Source organism: Carcharodon carcharias, chromosome 14 (genome assembly GCF_017639515.1).
Source record: "Carcharodon carcharias isolate sCarCar2 chromosome 14, sCarCar2.pri, whole genome shotgun sequence".
Lineage (NCBI taxonomy): Eukaryota > Metazoa > Chordata > Chondrichthyes > Lamniformes > Lamnidae > Carcharodon > Carcharodon carcharias.
Genome location: NC_054480.1, coordinates 27,181,038 through 27,193,645, shown reverse-complemented (window position 1 = coordinate 27,193,645; position 12,608 = coordinate 27,181,038). Strand labels below are relative to the sequence as shown.

General features: G+C 41.0%; 1 protein-coding gene across 1 annotated transcript in view; it reads left to right on the top strand.

The window, feature by feature from the left end:
- The window catches only part of LOC121286902 (disks large-associated protein 4-like), a 251,826-nt gene that overhangs the window by 80,572 nt on the left and 158,646 nt on the right, over positions 1–12,608 (top strand). The gene's annotated exons all lie outside the window — the stretch shown is intronic.

Genomic DNA, 12,608 nt, shown 5'->3' with positions numbered 1-12,608 from the left:
TTTTTTTTCATTTTTTGATGTTCTTGTCCCCACTAGAAAATATATTCTGCCCTATTGTGGTCCAGCCTCCTATTTATTCCATCCTCATTCCCTTAAATCCTAGAAGTATAAACAACTGTTTAAGCCATCCATCACCAGAGTTAGTTGGAACACATCAAGTACCATTCACTTCTCAAGGGAAATCTCAGACTTCATTGATCTAGCTTCTGTTTTATCATATATTCAAGATCTAGATGGGTTTCTTTGGGGTTTATCTATTCTCCAAAAGTAAGCTGCTTGAGACTGTAGTTTGTTCAAACCATTATTCTTTATTTACAGTTACTATGTACATATTGGGAACTCTGCACAAGGTTGAAACTTCAGCTCCCTCCAGATCTCTGTTACTTAATCATGTGATGTTACATCATCATTATATCAATATCGTGTGCTTCTGATGTTAGCCTTTTACTCTAGTTTATTTTCTCCATTATCAACTGTCTCCTTAAATAATTCACCTCTGTCTTCATCACACTCATGTCCAACAACTTTAAGGAGCTCATGGACTTCTTTGTCACTAAGACTGAGCCCATCCATTCAGTTGTCAATGCTGCTTTCCCCCTGCCCCGCCAACCACCCTCCGGCTTCCTTTCACCTATCAAGTGACATCTCCCTCCAGATCCCATTCTTTCCTAGCCAGGAACCCACAACACAAAAAGCTCTAAGCTAAGTCACAAATTAATAGCTTTTCTGACTCTACCCAGGGTGTATTATATCTGCACATCTTCCTCCAAAACTTTTGATGTCCTCAAATGCCTCTTCTCCATTCTGCAGCTCAGTGGGATTGCTCTTGCTTGGTTCAACTCTTACCAATCTGATTGTGACCAAAGCACCCTCAGTAATGGCTTCTCTTTCTGCTCCTGCACCATTTCTGAAAAAGACACTAAAGGCTCTTTCCTTGACTCATGTTTTTTTTTCTCATCTACACACTGCCCTTTAACATCATTAACCGCAGATGTGGGTTCTCATATTATACACGGATGACTACCAGCTCTACTTTTCCACTACCTCTCTTGACCCCTAGCTACCAATATTGTGAGACTGTTTGACTGACATCCAAGCTTGGATGAATCACAATTTCCACAATATAAACATTGGAAAGACCAAAGCTACTGACTTCAGCCTCATGACAAAAATTCATACCCTTGCCACTAATTCCATTCCCTCTCCAGCTACTGATCCAAAAAGAACCTCATTGTTTGCAATTTCTGTGTACTGGTTGACCCCAAGCTGATCTTCCAACTCTATATCCTCTCCCTCACAAAGACTTCCCACCTCCATAATAACACCTGCCCCCAAACCTGTCTAAGTCCAATAGCTGTTGATTCCTCATTGATGTCTTAGTCAGCTCCAGACCCAACTGTTCCAAAGTTCATCTGGCTGGTCACCCATCCTGTACATTCTCTAATCATCCGTTCTTCCAAATCACTACTGCCCATATCCTATCCTCCAGTAAGCTCTATTCCCCTTATCCTCACCAACCTACATTGGCTGCTGAGTCTCCCAGCATCTCCATTTAAAAATTCTCATTGGTGTATTTGTATTCTTTCATCACCTTCTGCCTGCATGTCTGTAACATTTTTTGCCCTATAAACCCTCCCCAAACTCAGTGCTGGTCTAACTCTGGCCTCTTGTGCATTTCAGCCCTGTCTCCATTTCTTTAATCCGTTTTTTGTCACCCCACTTACTAGCTCCTTTTTGGCTTGGCAGTTACTTTTGCCTTGCTCTTAGAAAAGTCTTCCAGGGGTGTTTCAATGTTAAAGTCATTATGTAAATGCATGTTGTTTTTACTTGTGTATTCTGGTATTGATGATATTTTGAACTTCAGTACAAGGAAATGTGCAGGATTACTATAAAGGCACAGCATCATTGGTATCAATTGGAGGTGTTTTCAAGTTGTATCACTTCAACAAGAAGCCAGGAACATAAGCTTCCCTCCCCGCATGTTCTCTCTCCTGCAGGAGTCCCATTTCTGCCCTTTTCAGGCACTTTCTCCACAGATGGAGATTAATGGAACTGTCACTGTGGAAGTATTATACCTGCTTCGCATTGTGACACCAATTTGTGATACCAAGCCATTTTGGCATCACCTCTGAAGTGCTTCAGTGCTATAGACATGAGGTAATTGCATAGAGGAAAAACAGAGTGCAGTAATATGGATTAAATATTTATTTCTCTACATTCTTTTCAATAACCATAGCCCCTTGGTCTATTTTCTTTCTTTAAAGTTGGAAATACCAGCTACATATGCACTCACTTTGGCAGTAAGGTACCATGCTGACTGATTACAGCAGATCCCTAGAGTTTGTAAAACAAGAGTTTAAGATATAAGGCAACTCCTGGTTCTTTTATTACTTTTCAAAAGCTATTACTTATACAGAAAAAGGAAGCAAAAACTGCTGCCCATGATATCACCTACAATAACTCAGTGCTGCTCAGTATATTACAGTGTGCATTTGTCCTACTCCCATGTATAAACCTGACATGTTTTGTGATCCTTAAAACACAGAGTTAGACATGCTGAAATGGAGATCACATTGTTAAAACTGACTTTGAACTACAATAGGATACAGCAGAAGACAATAACATGATGCACGCTGTAAAGTCTTTATCTCCAATTGCCAGTCTTATTTACCTAGTGCCTGTCCTGATCAGCTGGGGGTAGTTTCTGAATTCAAAGGCTCAGGCTCCAGGCTCTAGCTGTGCAGACAACTCTTGGAGTAAGGAGTATCATTGAATAGGAATTACCAATTGAAAGTCTTATACACTTAAAGTGCTAGTCACAGGTTCTTCCTCAATATTTATTATTTTACCAAGAAAATTGGATTTTACGAGGCTTACCCCCAACTAACAAGTCTAGTGGAGGTGGGGAGGAAGCCCACCACATTCCCGACAACTGCTCCTGCAGCAATTTACACTAGGAACAGCGTTAATTACTTTAAGGTGAGTCTTCCACCCCTACCCCAGGAGGAAATCCTGCCTTAGAAAGCTGCTGGCCGGTGGCAACTGCTGGGACTACAGGCAGTCCTGCCACACCGAGGAGCACAGGATCTCAGCAGGGAGCCGGCTTCAAGAGGACAACGGGAGAGTTGAAGTGGGGGGGGTGACCTTGCGGGAGGGTGTCTCCAATGGGCCAAGAAGACCCGCAAAGGAGGTTTCTCCTATCCCTTGCCCAACACTAGCCTGTGCAACTAAAGCTGCTGGGCTTCCCGAATGGCAGTCTTCCCCCGCTGTAGGAAATACAGTAGGCCCAAGAATGGGCAGGCCTGTTATATCAGGCGATGATAAATGCCCAAGCTGCTCAAATCCCAGAAGGAAACTTGAAGCAGCTGCCACGACTATTTGCAATTGGTACCTATTTTGAGGTGCAGCTTTGACTTCAGTAAAAGATGATGATCAAGTCTCATAGGTTTCTTAAAACCCAGATGCTGAACTGAAATGATTTCTGTTAATATGAAGGGTTTGTGTGTATATATATATATATATATATATATATTGCTAATAGTGTAAGTATATAGATAAGTATAGGAGATAGTATAAGATGGGTTATACAAAATTAAGCCATCTTTTTAAATTATGATCGTTTATTTTTCAATGAGGAGAGGGTATATCAGGAAGATATAACAATGTTATTGGAATTTATTGTAAAATAGTGGTATCTGTGTCTATATATATGTTTGTGTGTGTGTGTGTGTGTAAGAGACTTAATTAGATTAAAGGCAGCTAGTCTGAAGGCTTTGATATATTAAAAAATGAGCTAGGTTTGAAATGTTAAGTAGGTAAACATGGGGGAAGTTTAGAATGTAAGGTGTAGAAGGACATTTGCAGTTTTAAATAAACTAGACTAGATTGTTTTCAGAGAAGGGGTAAAATGTGTCACTTAGCCAAGTGAAGTTCTGAAACAGTGTGTTTATTTCTCCCAAAGATTACTGGCAAAATTAGTACTATGATAATGTTTTATGATCAGGGAGGTAAAGTCCAAAGACATTGTGAAACAATGGGAATTTGCATTCAAAGGAGAAAATATGTATAAAGGAGAGAAGGCTGTGTGTAAAGGCAGGCATTTTAAGGTCTAACAAGTATGAAAAACCTTCATCTATGCCTCATGCTGCTGTCTACAAAGAACTGAAGTTAAGGACTTAGAATTGGATTGTTCAGGTTTTCATGTTTGTTTGTCTGGGTCTTTTAAAACCTATGTGTCTTACTGTTGTCTTAGGAAAGTGTAACTGGGAGTTAGATTAATTAGGGGATTTAGAAATTACTAAAGTAGTTATTTCTAATCATATGAATGTGCTTAACTGCCTTGAGTTAAACACTTAAGCTGCATTGTCTTCCAGTCTTTCTTCCTGAACAATGTTATCAAACACAGTGCCAGCTAATTGGACTTCCACATCTTCTCTCTGCCTTTGAACTTCCTGTCCTTCTTGTTTCAACTTATCAGCCTGTGATCTTGTTATCACATAATATGGAAACAATCCAGGGTGTTCTCTCTTCAACACCTCTGCTGAAAACACTGCTACAGGTTGCTCAACTGCCATAGGCATCACCCAAATCTGAGACCCAGCTGTATCATTACCCAATATAAATTGAACCCCTGCAATGGGCAATTTTCCACTGCTCCAACAATCACTTTACCTGTTTTCCACTTACTCTTTAAATTTACCTTCCACAATGGAATTGGTTTAGCATCTCCGTGAACCCCACTTATTATCATCTGTTCCTGCAATACTCTCTCTGAACAACAAGTATCACTATCCCTCAACATTAAGGATTGACTATCCCCTGTGTCTCTTAAAAATTTAACATCTTTACCTACTCCACCCTGTACACAAGGAAAGACTTTCCCTTCACACATAAAATCTTTAAACATTGCTGCAACCTGCTTCTCAGAACTCTCTTAGGTAAATTGTGGCCACATTACCACTTCTTTACCTATCACTGATTCTTCCTGTTTTACTTGTACACAAAACACTGGTTTTTCCTGTGCCTGAACCTCAGAACCCACAGTACTTTTACTTCCAGTACATTTCCGCACCCTTATTATTCCAGCAGATTTTCCCTTCAATTTCCAACAGACTGACTTCATGTGTCCAACTCTACTACCATGAAAACACTTCAATTTTCAAGTGTCACCTCTACCCTCAGCACCTTCCTTTTTATTCTGGGAAGAAAACTTCCTGGGAATTTCTACCTGCTCCGCTTCCCTAATTACCCACCTTCCTTTCACCTTCCCACTTTCTATCCTTTTCTGATTTAATAGGGTGATGAAATAAAGGATTAGCTCTATGAACGAACTCATAATCATCAGCTATCTCTGTTGTTTGTCTTACCATTTCAACCCTCTGTTCCTCCACATGAGTTCTCACCACTGAAGGAATTGAATCTTTAAATTGTTTCAAAAGAATTACTTCTCTAAGAGCTGTTGTCTCTATCTTTAATGCCTGCATCCACCGGTCAAAATTATTTTGTTTTACTCTCTCAAACTCAATATAAGTTTGCCAGGCTATTTTCTCATATTCCTAAATTTCTGCCTGCATGCCTCAGGAACCAACTCATTTACATTCAAAATCGTCTTTTTTACCACATCATAGTTCACCAACATTTCTTCTGACAGTGAAGCATAAACCTCATGTGCTCTACCCACCAACCTGGATTGTAACAACAATGTCTAGTTTTCCTGTGGCCATGTTATCTGTTTAGCTTTCTTCTCATATTAAATAAAGAATACTTCAACATCCCTTTTCTCAAACTTTGGAAGTGCTTGTACAAATTTAAACACCTCCCCACTGGGTTCTGATCTGGAAATAAGTCCATCATCACCTTCTGGTGTCTCTTTTTAAACTGCCAGAATTTTAAGCCGGAATTCTCTGTCTCTCTCTTTTTCTCTCTCCTTTTTTAACCTTGCCATTTCTAATTCCTTTTCCTATTTTCTCTCTCTCTCCCGCGTTTCCACTTTTTCCCTTTGAAATGCCCTTTCCTTTTCTTTTACTGCCCTTTCTTTTTCTTTTTCCTCTACCTCTAGTTCTAATTTTTTCATTTGCAACTGAATTTGAACCCATTCCAATGAACCACCAGTTGGAGGGCTTGGCCTTCAATTATGTCTGATTTCCCCACCCCTGCAGGTAATCCCAATTGGAACTTATCTGCCAATTCCATTAACTTAAATTTATGTATCTTTTGTAAACCAGCCAAAGTTATAACTTTAACTCCCAGACAAGTCATAGCAACTGCCAAAGCCATATTGCAGTCTCACTGCTAAAAAAAATCCTCACACCAACTCCTGAATTCAAAGTGCTTCTCACACTCATAACCTTAAGATTCACCAACTCAAACCAATCAAGGAATTTCAAATATATCCCACAAAGGGCCATCAATTTTGTTATAGCAGGCAGATGGTAAATGCCCAAGCTTCCCAAATTCCAGAGGGAAACTTGAAGCAGCTGCCACAACTATTTGCAATTCATATTTATTTCGAGATGCAGACTTTAAATTCAGTAAAAAGAAGGCCACCAAGTCTTATAGGTTTCTTAAAAAACTAAATTAAATCTTTATTAAATAAAAAATGATTTTAAGCACATACATAGGTTTACAAATTACTACTGTAATAACTTTTAGCTCTCCTGATTAATCGAACTCCCAGTTACACCTCCGTTAAGGCAACAGTAAGACACACAGATTTTAAAAGACCCAGGTAAAGTAAAATGACCCCCTGGACAGTCAAATCCAAAGTGTGTTTTTCTCAGTTTTGATTCCTTATAGACAGCAGCTTGAGGCTTAGATGGTGGAGGCTTTTCACGCTAATTAGACCTTAGAATTGCTTCCCTTGCACACAGCCTTCTCTCCTTTATACGTTTTTTCCCCTCTGAATGCAAATTCCCATTTTTCAACATGTCTTTGGACTTTACGTCTCTACTAATAAAAATCTATCATAGTACCTATTTTACCACTAACCTTTGGGGAAAATAAACACACATGGCAGGATTTTTCAGTCAGCATGCAGGAGTGGGCCCGACACATAAAATGACGCATGATGCCATCGGGTGTCTGTCCTGACATCATCGCGCTGTCCCACAATGTTTCATTTGTCGGGCACGTACTGGAGTCAGCTATGTGCACTCCGATATTTAAGTAGCCTATTAAGGCCATGAAGTGATTAATGTAAATGTTAACACTGCCCATCCAACCTTAAGGTTGGTGGGCAGGTGAAAAGGCTAAGCGGCCTTCACGTTTTTTAGGAAACCCCATTCACGAGAGGGATGATGTTTCCCAAGGGTTTTTTTAATAAAATGAAATTTTTTTCCTAACTATAAAAGCATGTCCCATCTAAGAACATAAGAACTAGGAGCAGGAGTAGGCAATTCAGCCCACTGAGCCTGCCCCGCCATTCATTACGATCATGGTTGATCTCATTTCAGCCTCAACTCCAATTTCCTGCCCTCTCCCCATTACCTTTCAACCCATTACTAATTAAAAATGTCTATCACCTCCTTAAATTTATTCAGCATCCCGGCATCCACTGCACTCTGAGGTAGTGAATTCCACAGATTCACAACCCTTTGAGAAAAGTAATTCCTCCTCATCTCTGATTTAAATCTACCACCCCTTAGCCTAAAACTATGGCGTCTCATTCTAGAATGCCCCAACCCAATGACCCAAGGGGAAACATTCGTTCCACGTCTACTTTGCCTATCCCCTTTAGCATCTTTTATACCTCAATTAGATCTCCTGTCATCCTTCTAAACTCTTGCAAGTATAGGCCTAAACTGCTCAATCTCTCTTCATAAGACAATCATCTCCTGCATCTCTGGAATCAATCTAGTGAACCTGTTCTGAACAACCTCCAATGCAACTACATCCTTCCTCATGTAAGGGGACCAAAACAGTGCACAGTACTCCAGATGTTGTCTCACAGTTGTAACAACACTTTCCTATTTTTATATTCTATTCCTTTAGCAATAAATGACAAAATTCCATTTGCCTTCCTTATTACCTGCTGTACCTGCATACTAGTTTTCAGCGATTCACGTACGAGGACATCCTCTGTACTGAAGCATTCTGAAGTTTCTCTCCATTTAAATAATAAGTCGCCTTTTTATTCTTCCAACAAAATGGATAACCTCACTTATCCACGTTAAACTCCATCTGCGAAATTTTGGCCCATTCACCTAGCCTGTCCATATGTAAATTTCTTATTTTTCATTGCAACTTACTTTCCCACCTATTTTGGTGTCATCGGAAAATTTAGCTATAGTACCTTCTATCCCTGAATCCAAGTCATTAATATAGATTGTAAATAGCTGGAGCCCAAGAACTGAACCATGTGGCACTCCACTAGTTACAGCTTGCCATCCAGAAAAAGACCCATTTATCCTGACTCTCTGCTTTCTGTTGATTAGCCAATCCTCTATCTAAGCTAATATATTACCCCTAACTCCATGTGATCTTATCTTGTGTATTAATCTTTTGTGCGGCACCTTATCAAAGGCCTTCTGGAAGTCCAGATATATTACATCTACAGGATCCCCATTATCCACTTTGCTTGTCACATCTTCAAAGAACTCTAGCAAATTAGTCAAACACGATTTACTCTTTATAAAACCATGCTGACGCTTGATGGATTATATTTTGACTTTCCAAATGCCGCATTAATACTTCCTTAATAATGGATTCCAACAATTTCCCAAAAGATGTTAAACGAACTGTTCTATAGTTTCCTACTTTCTGCTTCCTCTCCGCAACCACCCCCACCCCCCCACCCCCCGCCCCTCCCCCCCACCTTTTGAATAAGGATGTTATATTAGCATTATTCCAATCCATTGGAACTTTTCCAGAATCCAGAGAATTTTGGAATGTTATAGCCAATGCATCCACTATCTCCGCTGGCACTTCCTTTAGGATCCTGGAATGTAGGCCATCAGGTCCTGGGGACTTGTCACCCTTTAGTCCCAATAGTTTGCTCAGTGCTTTTTCTCTAGTGATGGTGATTGTTCTAAGTTCCTCCTTCTTTATACCCTCTGCACTACCTGTTACTATTGGGGTGGTACTAGTGTCCTCCACTGTGAAAACTGAGGCAAAGTATTGATTAAGCGTCTCTGCCATTTCTGCGTTCCCCACTATTAACTCCCCAGTCTCATCCTCCAAGGACCAACATTCACTTTAGCTACTCTTTCCTTTTATATACTTGTAGAAGCTTTTGCTATCAGTTTTTACATTTTGTGCTAGTTTTCTTTCATAATTTACCTTTGTTCTTTTTATTATTTTTTTTGTAACCCTTTGTTGATCTTTAAAAGTTTCCCAATCTTCCAGCCTGCCACTGACAAAGGAATAAGGAGGGAGAAGATTAAATATGAGGGTAAACTAGCCAGTAATATAAAAGAAGATTGCAAGAGTTTTTTTAGATATATAAAGGGTAAGAGAGAGGCAAAAGTGGACATTGGGCCACTGAAAAATGACGCTGGTGAAGTAGTAGTGGGGAACAAAGAAATGGTGGAAGAACTGAATAGGTACTTTGCGTCAGTCTTCACTGTGGAAGACAGGAGTGACATCCCCAAAGTTCAAGAGAGTCGGGGGGCAGAGATGAGTATGGTGGCCATTACCAAGGAGAAGGTGCTAGGAGAACTGAAAGGTCTGAAGGTGGATAAATCACCTAGACCAGATGGATTACACCCCAGAGTTCTGAAGGAGATAGCTGAAGAGATAGTGGAGGCGTTAGTGGTGATCTTTCCGGAATCACTGGAGTCAGGGATGGTCCCAGAGGACTGGAAAATCACTAATGTAACCCCCCTGTTTAAGAAGGGAGTGGGGCAAAAGATGGGAAATTACAGGCCGACTAGCCTGACCTCGGTCATTGGTAAGATTTTAGAGTCCATTATTAAGGATGAGATTTCAGAATACTTGGATGAGCATGGTAAAATCAGGCAAAGTCAGCATGGTTTCATCAAGGGGAGGTCATGCCTGACAAATCTGTTAGAATTCTTTGAGGAGGTAACGAGTAGGTTAGACAAAGGAGAGCCAATGCATGTTATCTACTTGGAGTTCCAGAAGGCCTTTGACAAGGTGCCGCACAGGAGGCTGCTCAGTAAGATAAAAGCCCATGGTGTTAGAGGCAAGGTACTAGCATGGACAGAAGATTGGCTGTCTGGCAGGAGGCAGAGAGTGGGGATAAGGGGGTCCCTCTCAGGTTGGTGGTCGGTGACTAGTGGAGTTTCGCAGGGGTCAGTGTTGGAACCACAACTTTTCACTTAATACATTAATGATCTAGATGAAGCAACTGAGGGAATCGTGGCTAAGTTTGCAGATGATACAAAGATAGGAGGAAGGACAGCTAGTATTGAGGAGGCGGGGAGGCTGCAGAAGGATTTGGGCAGGTTAGGAGAATGGGCAAAGAAGTGGCAGATGGAATACAATGTGGGCAATATTGAGGTCACGCACTTTGGTAGGATGAATAGAGGCATAGACTATTTTCTAAATGGGGAGAGAATTCAGAAATCTGGAGTGCAAAGGGACTTGGGAGTCCTAGTCCAGGATTCTCTTAAGGTTAACTTGCAGGTTGAGTCAGTAGTTAGGAAGGCAAATGCGATGTTGGCATTATTTTGAGAGGACTAGAATATAAAAGCAGGGATGTGCTGTTGAGGCTTTATAAGGCTCTGGTCAGACCACATTTAGAATATTGTGAGCAATTTTGGGCATCGTATCTCAAGAAGGATCCGCTGGCCCTGGAGAGGGTCCAGAGGAGGTTCACGAGAATGATTCCAGGAATGAAAGGCTTAACATATGAGGAACGTTTGAGGACTCTGGATCTATACTCGATGGAGTTTAGAAGGATGAGGGGGGATCTGATTGAAACTTACAGAATACTGAAAGGCCTGGATAGAGTGGATGTGGGGAAGATGTTTCCATTAGTAGGAGCGACTAGGACCCGAGGGCACAGCCTCAGAGTAAAGGGAAGACCTTTTAGAACAGAGATGAAGAGAAACTTCTTTAGCCAGAGAGTGGTGAATCTATGGAATTCATTGCCACAGAAGGCTGTGGAGGCCAGGTCATTGAGTGTATTTAAAACTGAGATAGATAGGTTCTTGATTGGTAAGGGAATCGAAGGTTACGGGGAGAAGGCGGGAGAATGGGGTTGAGAAACTTATCAGTCATGATTGAATGGTGGAGCAGACTCGATGGGCCGAATGGCCTAATTTCTGCTCCTATGTCTTATGGTCTTATGGACCTTTGTAATTTGGTATGCCTTAGTTTTTGCTTTTATGTTATCTTTAACTTCCTTGCTTAGCCATGGATGTTTTTTCCCTCTCTTACCATCTTTTTTCCTCTTTGGAATATATTTTACTTGGGAGGAATTGAATATCTCCTTAATTATCTGCCACTGTTCATCAACTATCCTACCTTGTAGTCTTCCTGCCTAGCCTACTAGGGCCAAATCTGCCCTCATGCCTATGTAGTTACTTTTGTTTAACTCCAGAACACTAGTGTGGGACTCAGGTTTCTCGCTCTCAAACTGAACGTGAAATTCTAGCATGCTATGATCACTCTTCCCTGGAGGATCCTTTACTATGAGATCATTAATTAACTCCACCTCATTACACAAAACCAAATCCAGAATAGCTTGCTCCCTGGTTGGTTCCACAACATATTGCTCCAAGAAACAATCTCTAATATACTCTATGAACTCTCCCTTGAGGCTACCCTTGCTAATTTGATTAGTCCAGTCTATATGCATATTAAAATCACCCAGGATTATTGCCTTGCCTTTCTTACATGCTTCCAGTATTCCCTGGTTTATGCTGTGCCCTACTGCTGAACTACTGTTTGGGGACTATAGATTACTCCCACCAGGGACTTCTTTCCCTTGCTATTTCTTACTTCTACCCAGACTGACTCTACGTCTTGCTCTCCAGTGCCTATATCATTCCTCACTATAGCACTGATCTCTTCCTTTACCAACAAAGCTACACCACCTCCTTTTCCTTCCTGCCTATCCTTCTGAAACGCTGAGCACCTTTGGGTATTCAACTCCCAAACTTGTTCTCCCAGTAACCACATCTCAGTAATCGCCACCAAACCATACCTGGAGTATTGTGCGCTGTTAACTCAGTAGTTTTATTCCAAATGCTATGTGCATTCAGATACAAAGCCTTTAAGTTTACCCTATTATCAATTTTCCGTACTCTTGTATGATTCTTTGGTGCAATATGGCGTTCACACACTCTGTCCCTTCCTTTCGCTTTTTGGGAACAATCAGTCTCGTCACTAACCTGCACTCTTACCTTCTCCTTAAAATTTGATTTTTTATATTTCCATGCAACTGAACCTTCCCCCTCACTATTTAGTTTAAAGCCCTGTCTACAACCCTAGTTATGTGATTCGCCAGGACACTGGTCCCAGCATGATTCAAGTGGAGCCCGTCTGAACAGAATAGCTCCCTCTTTCCCCGGTACTGTTGCCAATGTCCCATGAACTCGAACCCATTTCTCCCACATCAATCTTTGAGCCACACATTTACCTCTTTAAACTTATTGACCCTGTGCCAATTAGCTCATGGCTCAGGTAGTAATGCGGAGGTTATT